Source organism: Nilaparvata lugens, chromosome 3, assembly GCF_014356525.2.
Source record: "Nilaparvata lugens isolate BPH chromosome 3, ASM1435652v1, whole genome shotgun sequence".
Lineage (NCBI taxonomy): Eukaryota > Metazoa > Arthropoda > Insecta > Hemiptera > Delphacidae > Nilaparvata > Nilaparvata lugens.
Genome location: NC_052506.1, coordinates 49,548,111 through 49,558,289, shown reverse-complemented (window position 1 = coordinate 49,558,289; position 10,179 = coordinate 49,548,111). Strand labels below are relative to the sequence as shown.

At 35.7% G+C, this 10,179-nt stretch overlaps 1 long non-coding RNA gene across 1 annotated transcript; it reads right to left on the bottom strand.

Moving 5' to 3' along the window:
- Window positions 1-1,644: 1,644 nt before the first annotated feature.
- Window positions 1,645-5,676, bottom strand: LOC120350472. The gene is made up of 3 exons (XR_005570797.1): window positions 5,455-5,676; window positions 4,047-4,136; window positions 1,645-1,890 (listed from the first exon to the last, which is right to left on the bottom strand). It is a non-coding gene; the product is annotated as an uncharacterized LOC120350472 (long non-coding RNA).
- Between the last annotated feature and the right edge of the window lie 4,503 nt (window positions 5,677-10,179).

Genomic DNA, 10,179 nt, shown 5'->3' with positions numbered 1-10,179 from the left:
AGATTATAAGTTAATTTGCTCTGAAAACTGGATTTCTCATTCATAGGCAATAGATCCATTCACAGTTTATCAAGAATCTATTTTATTGGAGCCGACAACTATTCTTAGGTTGATAGGTGTTAAATGCTATTCCAACCGTTTAAGGAAAAATTGGTAGCACGGCACTGTTGTTTGTGAATTGCGTGAAATCCTGTTGATAAATTGTTCCATCCAGGTAAGCATATTCTTAGCCACTAATGTGATTAGGTTTTTTATTAATTTTTCCATTTTCATAGACGTCAACATGTCAGTGGCGTAGCATACACCCCCGCAGACCCCATGATGGGGGGTGTCCGGATCAGGTTCATCTGTTCAAATACAAATATTGTATTGAAATAGCTTTAAAATAACGCAAAACATCCGTCAAAATATGTGTTTTTATGCTTTTTCGAGAAAAGACTGACAACATTCAAACTTGGTGCAGAGGTTTAGGTAGGATCTAGGAATTTTGTGATAGAAGGACATAGATATTTCGTCAAAGATACGCCCAAAAACGCAATTTTGCAGCGTTTTTTAGCATGGGTTTTCATCTTTCAAATGTTTTGAAAGATGGGTTTTCATCAACCATCAAAGGTTTTCTCATTTTTTTTTCATAATCGATATAGAATGTCCAAATTTAGGTTTAACTGCAGTGGAAATAATTGTATAAGGACTTGGGAATAAGTGTAATGATCCATATAGAAGTGTTTTTCTGTATTTTATCAGCTTTGCCGAGACCAAATTGACTGAGAACGTTCAAAATAGGTACAGAGGTCCATCTCATATTATATTATTGCTTTGAAGTGATTTTTTTCAAGAAGAACAGGACTTGAAAAAGTAAACTCGAAACTCTATACACAGGTTCAGCTTAGCTAAGTTCAAACGATGCTTAATTAAAGAGTTTGTTCCCCACAGTTTTTCATTGAGTTTGCAATGCATTTCTCTAAATTTCTCAAAGAAATATTTTTAATTGATAGGATTAGATACATAATTGAAATCAACCGGAGATTGAATCAAGCCTGAAAGACTCTTTTGACCTTGGATCGAAGGAAGTGCAAGCCAAATGGAAAATGCAGAATGCTGAGGAAACGCAGAAAAATGCTTGATAACTCATGAAAAACGCTGAAACCCGCCTTTTTTGGGTCGTATCATTGGTATAGTTCAAAACCCTTTTAATACAATATTTCTACACCTCAGCTGAACTTTTCAACCAAATTCGAAAATTTGCTGTTTATCTGTTCTCCAAAAAGTTTAGAATACGCAGAAAATGCTAATTTTAGGTGTAAGTTGATTTTTTTGTTTAATCTCCACGGCAATCAAATCTCATTCGCCCCACCCGAAATCAAATCCTGGCTACATGCCACCAGACTGATCAAATTATTTGCATCTCAAAACGCAAGAAGACAGAGACAGATGAAATTTTGTGTGTAGTAGTGGAGGTGATATTGTGGTAGATGATATTCATATCAAATAAAAATACTAGAAATTATCACAACTACCTACTTATTTCAAATAAATTAAAATAAATGGTTGTGAAATTTCTGCAACTGCAAAATATTGATAGAATGACATAATATAAAATAATTATCCAATGAAGTACCGTATATAATACTTTTTATTTTTTTTCAAAACATGAAAAATTGCGAAAGTAACAATAAATTGTTAATCTACATAATACATTATTATTCATGAAAGAACACATGTTTTGTAATGTACAAAATTGTACAATGGAAGTGGGATAAACTATGGTAATGGTAAAACGATGTGTACGGTGTCAAACTATAGGATAACATTTTCACTACTGTCTTTGCAGAATGAGGAACAACACACACGATGAACTGTCCCTGCGGTCTTTGTGACATATTTTCGTGCCTGAAATGAAATAAAAATAAATTATTTTCAAAAACTCCAATTGATTGGAATGAAAGGAATACCACAAGGAATAACAGAAGTAATGAGTTATACAAAAATGTTGTCACACAAAGTCCAGTCACATATACATTGGTGCTTGCAATTAATATTGTAGTTCTGATTTTTTAATATATCTTTTGGATACATGAGAGAAGTCCATAACCAATTTCTTCAAGCAAAAGAAATTTCATTAATTTCCTTGTGATAGATACAGAACATCGTATTTTGGGTTCATTTTCCAGTTTTCAGCTATTTCTGCCAAATCCAGTAATCAGACAGAACAATTGGTTTTCGCCCTTTTACAGATAAAATGGGATCATGCAGAACTCTCCATCTCCAATGAGTAATAATTATCAAAAATGTGTAAAATTGAAAGAAAAAATCAATTCTGATGAATTTTAGGTTTTGATCAACAATATCTTCCGATTGTTACCATTTACATATATATTCAAATTCCTCTGGGAGTATTTTTGTGCTTTACAATCTAAGATCAGGTAGAGCGCTTCATCTCATATAGATTTCCAGGTACACCGGACAACAATGCTCATTGTATTGTGAAAAACACCTAATTTTCAGCTTCAACCATCATCACCAACTACATTGTCCAGCACAATGACAGAAGTTAATGATATTATGTTCTATGAGAATCATCTGTTAGATGCACTTAATTTCATTCCCTATTGGAGAGGCGCGCATAAGGACAACTCAAGGATCAAAATTTCAAACTCTTTGTCACCTTAAATTTGGAAGAAAAATAGCACAAGGACTACTGTACCTTATTATTTTATCTACCAATGTTATTACATTAGTGTCATTTGCATTGTAAATAAAAATAAAAATAAATTTATAACTTTTGACACAATGCTCAGATTTCATCTTACTACACTTCATTCTTCTCGACTCGTCAAGGCGGTCCAACATCATGCATCATAAGTCAAATTCGGTTGAGAAATGGAAAAATTGTTGTTGAGTGTACTTAGCCCATATTCCAATACACAAAAATGGCCAATTTCTATCTTTTATTGCAAAAAATAGCAGGTAGAACAATTGAAATGAATTACCTCTCACTCATTGCAAGCTTTTATTCATGAGACTGGGAATTATGAATTTACCATGTATTTTCATATACACATGCTTGTTGTTTGTGAAGTCTAATTTAAATGTATTTTCCAGTCATAATAATGTCCACTCTCAATACACACTGAATTGATTAAAGATCTGAAATGAATTTTACTATTATAGATCTAGTCATACTAGTTTTAAGGCCTGAGTAAGCATATTTTACAATCACCTACCGTTAGGGAATTACTTGAGAAGGAATACAAGAGAAAAATTAAAAAGTTCCTATTGAAGAAATGTTTTTATAGTCTTGAACAGTATTTTAGCATTAGGTTGAACAGCATTGAATGATGTGATAATTTTTCATATAAAGTGGAAAGATGTGATTTTTAAGTAAATTTACAGTGCCTGTACAATATTTTATATAATGTGTCTTGGGCAATGAATAGGCCTAAAATTTGAATTTGAGCGCGACCAGCTTTGTTAGTAGTTGTACAATAAACGTTTTTTTTAGTCTATAGTGATTAATGTCTTCTTAGTTGTTAGGTGTGGTTTCTAATATTGACTCCACGAAATGGAAGTCGTTGAACAAATCGAAATTAATGGTCTACGGCCCGTGTGTACCCAGGCTAACAAACAATTAGTAGGGAACATCTACAAAACCCAACCAATGGAGAATGGTCCTGTCTCAAAAATTTGTTTTGGAGACACCAACAATAATTATGAATGTTCCAGGCGGCCTCCAATAGGAGATCAAGGCAGTATTCTACTGTTAGAATGCAAAACTCTAAAAACTCTAAAAAAGTAAATTCGTGTGGCTTTTGTTGGTGGGGAGTCTCTTGCGGGAAGGTCTCACCGCCTGAATATATTTAAGCCGTCAATGGGCCTTACGACTGTCTTACTTCAGCCAATACTTCAACAATTTAGCGTGCCCATCTGATAAAACGATAATGCGAAACTCTATTATTATTGGTATTGAAAGCAATTTGTAATTTGCATACAGCATCGACAGGAAAACAAACATGATTTGATAGGTTGATAATTACAAGAAAGCTCACCTGATAATTGATACGGTGATCACCAGCCATAAACTAGCAAGATAGACCTAGCAGAAAGTTTCAACCATAGCTCAATCAGCCTGTTATTCTCTGAAAAAAGAAAAATAACTGTTTCTAGACCTGCTAAGAGTTTATATGACAATACAGTAGGCTACCTGTATCATACGTATTCAATGATTCTTTTATAAAATCCGTTCTCAAAACCTATTTTTTGGATTTGGTTTTGAGGTGTTCAATCCTGAGTGAGACAGGAGTCAGGTGTTATAACGTAAGCTTTATATGCAACCTAAAGCATGCTATATAATGCAAAGCCTATAAAGAGCAAAAAAGAAAAGATTGATTCTTTATTGATTCATACACTAAGACATCATCAAAATGGTACGAAAAGAAAATATAAGTTAACATTGTGCTATTCCTCTCCCAGATTTAGTTAAGGTTAGACACATAGTCCAAAATAGGTTAAGTCTTGTAGTTGTTCACTACAAGATAATAGGTAACTTAGATGATAGGTAACTTGTATTGTTCAATATTCTGACAAATTCTACTCCTCCATCAACTTCTAAAATGCAATAGGCTACTTGCCCTACTTCAATAAACTCTATTGAAAAAATAGAAGATGCATAGCCTATAGATTACATTTTGATCTTGTTCAATGGCTATTAAATATGTTTGTATTAATTTTGTTTATCTTCAGATTGACTAATAACTACTGTATTCCTAGCCTACTTTATTTCTGTAGGCTGAAAGATACAGCAGATTTAATAATCCTAATTTTATTATTACATGTGTTATCAATATTTTTTAGTGGGTAGGTAGCCTATTCAGTAATTCAGTATTTCAGTCCATGACCGGCAGTCGCCAGACAGACTTCGTCAAAATATAAAACAATCAAAACAAAATAAAGAGATGGCCGCAGATAGGTTGTTTCGTGTGGCTCTGTAGATGGACTGCCATAGTAACTCATTAAACAATCTCAAACTGGTCTACAAGTCCACTGGTCTCATCATCTCTCAATGAGTAGAGAGGTAGTTGATAAGTTTTTCTCGAACCAGCCTACAAAACTTCCCATACTCCAGCTCACGAACACAAATTGACAGTCTGTTAAAAATTTTTAGCATCCATTATTCAATATAACAGTATCTAAGTTTTCTAATCAGGTCCCGATATTTTGTAGCCTATCTGAGTATGGATAGGCAAAAATTTTAAGTGACAAGCATTTACGTTATTACTTATCCAGTGTACCGTAAGTTATTCGCCACGGTCCATAGATCGGGGAATCGTTTGGTTTTATTAAAATTAAAAGTGACTGTTCTGTATAATTAGGAATACTTGCTTGAAGGTACATTTCAAATGTTAAAATTAAAAAATTATTTCAAATAGGGCCTAGGCAATATTATTTTAATCTTACCTGGTACAGTGATGAATAGCCTTATCATACTATTAATCGTTTCAACTTTCTGTTTTAAACGAATTCATCAATATTATGTCTTTGTGTTTGATAAGTCTTCTGCTAAAGAAGGGCTTATTTATAAGAATAAACCTACCAAGTTATGAATAATTTTGTATCTACTGTACTTTGTTACATCTTAACCTGACTGTTCAGTTTGTTGTCTTGTTGATAAAACATAACCTATTACCTAATCTCCTTCTTACAATCATGCTAAACATAACCTGAAAAATGATCAGTAGAAGTTTTAAACCGTTATGTTGGTCAAGCTGGTTACGTTTGGTCTATTTGCGTTTTCTCTTTCGTTAAGATCATTCGGGACAGACTAGTGATCCCATGGAACCAAAGACCTTAAAGATGCATAGACTCACATGCAGCTCTAGTGTCGTACTTGGAATTGAAATCCGCCATTGAGGGGGCAACCCATAAGATTACTTCGACCATTAATATAATAGACACGGCTTGAGCGTAGTCGCTGAAGCAAACATGAATTGGGTGTGTGACGTCACATGAGAGAGCCTTCGAACTACACGCCATAATCAGCCTATGCTAAATGAGCACTTTCATAGCTTCTGAATCAGAATTTGAACTGATTTATTATTCTATTTGAAAAATTAATTATGGAAGTTGATTTATTCATATTTATTATAATTGCATACGTAGAGCCTATGTTTATATTGCCTAGTAAACGTATTTAAACAGATTATGTTGTATTGAGATTCATTTCAGGGCTTTATCAAGCCGATAATAACTGCTTCTTGAATCTATGAACAAGTATGAATAGACTTATTGAAAATTCAGGAATTATTGTATTTTATGCACAATCAATAACATAATCTTGAGCCTGTTCAAAAAAATAATATTGACATTGAGTTTGAATTCTCGACCTAGACACAACAGATTTTCTTATCACACATAGAAACACAATAAAATTATGATGGTAAAAACTGGAACACAAGGATTAAAGATTGGATGATTTGAATGAACATATCAATATTGAAATATTATTACTACATTATATTATATCAATATAATATAATATCATGATATAATTTCTTTGTAGAAAATATATCGGCAGTAACAATAATTTATTGCATTCTATGATTAATAGAGTAGTAGTTTACAGATATGTTAACAGCAAAGTAGATGGAGAGCATGAAAAATTACTTATCAAAATTAAGTAGGTACATACGGTAATATTAATAATACTAATAATATTCAGCTTCATTGAGCTGAAGGAACGCTTAATTCTACAACTTTGTCCATAGAACTTTTGTTAATTATTATTAAGTGCATTAATAAAGGCAGTGATCTGGCTCTCTACTATGATGAATAATATTTTCAAAACTAGAACACTACATATAATCATATTACAATCAGAATTAATATCAGGCCAGCAAAAAGTACATCCTTCATGAAGATTTAGATGAGTAGATGAAGAGCTTAGAAAAACTAGACTACTTATAGAAATTAGGCACATAATATTAATAATACAAATCTATATAAGTGATAGAGGGAGCTCTTAATTCTACAACTTTCATGAATTATTAAGTGAATAATAATAATAATAATAAACTTTCTGTCCATAAAGTGACCATGCAGGGCATGCTCACAAGAGACAAGTCAGGAGAAAACATAAAAGCCAAAAAAGGCAAAACCAGCAGCGGACATCACAGTGCCAAAAAAAGTCAAAAATATCTACTCACCAGTGCACTGTCACATTCAAAGAATTTGTTAAGTGAGTAGAAAGGATTCTCCTGCAGGAAGTGCTTCAACCTTCGCTTTAGGGCAGCCACAGGTAGACTCCTCACTGAAATGGGCAGCTTATTTATAATCTGGCACACAAGTGTGCCAGGACTGGCCTTTATCTCAAGGTCATCCAGGTCAACCTCCCCCAACCTCAAGGTCATCCAGGTCAACCACCCCCAACCTCAAGGTCATCCAGGTCAACCACACCCACCTCAAGGTAATCTAGGTCAACCACCCTAACCTCAAGGTCATCCAGGTCAACCACCCTAACCTCAAGGTCATCCAGGTCAACCACCCTAACCTCAAGGTCATCCAGGTCAACCACCCTAACCTCAAGGTCATCCAGGTCAACCACCTAACCTCAAGGTCATCCAGGTCAACCACCCTAACCTCAAGGTCATCTAGGTCAACCACACCCACCACAAGGTCTCTAGGTCAACCACACCCCTCAAGGTCATCTAGGTCAACCACACCTACCTCAAGGTCATCAAGGTCAACCACACCCACCTAAAGGTCATCCAGGTCAATCACCTTAACCTCAAGGTCATCCAGGTCAACCACCCTAACCTCAAGGTCACAAAAAAAAAAAAAAATTGAGAAAAAAAAAATTGAAAAAAAAAATAAATAAAAAATTAAAAAAAAAAAAAATTGAAAAAAAAAAATGGAAAAAAAAATTGAAAAAAAAAAATCCAGGTCAACCACCCTAACCTCAAGGTCATCCAGGTCAACCACCCTAACCTCAAGGTCATCCAGGTCAACCACCCCAACCTTAAGGTCATCCAGGTCAACCACCCTAACCTCAAGGTCATCTAGGTCAACCACACCACCACAAGGTCATCTAGGTCAACCACACCCCTCAAGGTCATCTAGGTCAACCACACCTACCTCAAGGTCATCAAGGTCAACCACACCCACCTAAAGGTCATCCAGGTCAATCACCTTAACCTCAAGGTCATCCAGGTCAACCACCCTAACCTCAAGGTCACAAAAAAAAAAAAATTGAGAAAAAAAAATTGAAAAAAAAAAAAATTAAAAACACATAAAATCGGGAAAAAAGGGGAAAAAAAATCCCTCCAGATCCTGAACTGGGGTATAAAAGGAGTTGTTCTACAAGGAGTGGGACATTGTGTCTTTGACAGTTGTGCTGCCAGTACGTGTGTGTACCACCAGTATGTGTGTGTGTGTGATTTCGGCGTATTGGTTTTGGATTACTTCCATCTTTGTCAACATCAAGAGTAAGTACCAATGCATTTTATAGTTCTATATATTATTATAGTATATTCATGATTCAACAATTAAGTCCAAAAGAGTAGAATTTTGAAGTAGTTTGAGACTGACAATTAAATTCTAAAATGAGAAGTTTAATTATGAATTGTCCCAATACATAGAGTAAATGACATATTCAAAAATGACTCGTGTAATTATGAATTAGGTTCCAATACATACAAGTTAAGAGTTTAATTGTGAAGTAAGTTCTTTGAGTTGGTGGTTGTAATCCATCCTAACCTAAAAACGTATAATCATAAGTAGATCCTAGACCTCCATTCACATGGTTGTAATTCATCCTAACCTAAAAACCGTATAATCACAAAGTAGATCCTAGACCCCATTCACATTCCCCCATCACCACCCCACCCCACCCCACCATACAGCTCCAGACCATCATCCCTAGAACATAAAACCTACGAACCTCCATCCCCGACCCACCCACACACCCGACCCACAATCCTAGATACCAATTCACCACCTTCATCCCCCACATCGTTGATAGATATATATATATATATATAGAGTTGAATACTGCATACCATACTAATACAATATTGTTTTGCATTGTTCCAGATCTCATCACTCTGCATTCAACATGCATGCTTCCAACATTCAAGTCGTGCTCTGCCTCATGATGGCTCTTGGAGCCTATTCACTGGATCCAAAGTATAGGAGTGAAGACTTTCTAGCATCCAGGGAGCATGGACTGGATACATACAACATTTCCACATCAGGCAATGTCTGATGTCATCCAACAAGTTCAACCACGACCTTGCAACAATGTACAATGATGTCAGCAACTGGTACTTAAAAATTGCAGGAGAGCATGATGTGGGGAAGGAACTGTGTCACAAAATCCACTGCGCATATGATCTGCATAACTGTCTCCACCCATCATTCACATCGCTGGATTTCCTTGAAGCAGTTATTACAAAGTCAGTCGAGGTGTGCTCATCCTACTGTCAACATGGGCTGTCAACAACATCTATATCCAGTACTTCAATCAGCAATTGCGCCAGCAGACCTGAATCACCATGTCCTTGTGGTGATTGCATTTTTGTCATGAGTGCAAGGTGGAGTGTTGAGCCACTCACTATCGCCACCAGTTGTCCCACTATCGCCGCCAGTGACCCCACTATCGTCACCAGTCGTCCCACTATCGCCACCAGTCGTCCCACCATCGCCACCAGTCGTCCCACTATCGCCACCAGTTGCCCCACTATCACCGCAGTTGCCCCACTATTGCTGCCAGTCGCCCCACTATTGCTGCCAGTCAACCCACCACCGCCACCAATCATCCCACCAGCTGAGGCCAAGACGGTTTCAATTTGACAGTAGCCCTCATCACACAATCAGTTAATATCGAATGTATTACCATTTGTAATATGATAATAAAGAAATAAACCCTCATTGGCTGATCCACTGTCTAAAACTAACTCTCATGTATGAAATAAACCTCATTTTATGTGTTAACCATTGATTGAGAGTTTCATTAATTCAATGTTCAACACCTCATCCCATAGATAATAATAATAGTAGGTCAGCATCTTGCACATCAATATAGATGTTTCCTCTAGGTCAATACTGAAATAGCATATAGTTGAAGCTAGTTAATAGATATCCATTATGGTGTAGTGGTTAGCGGCGCCGCTTTCCATGCTGTAGGTC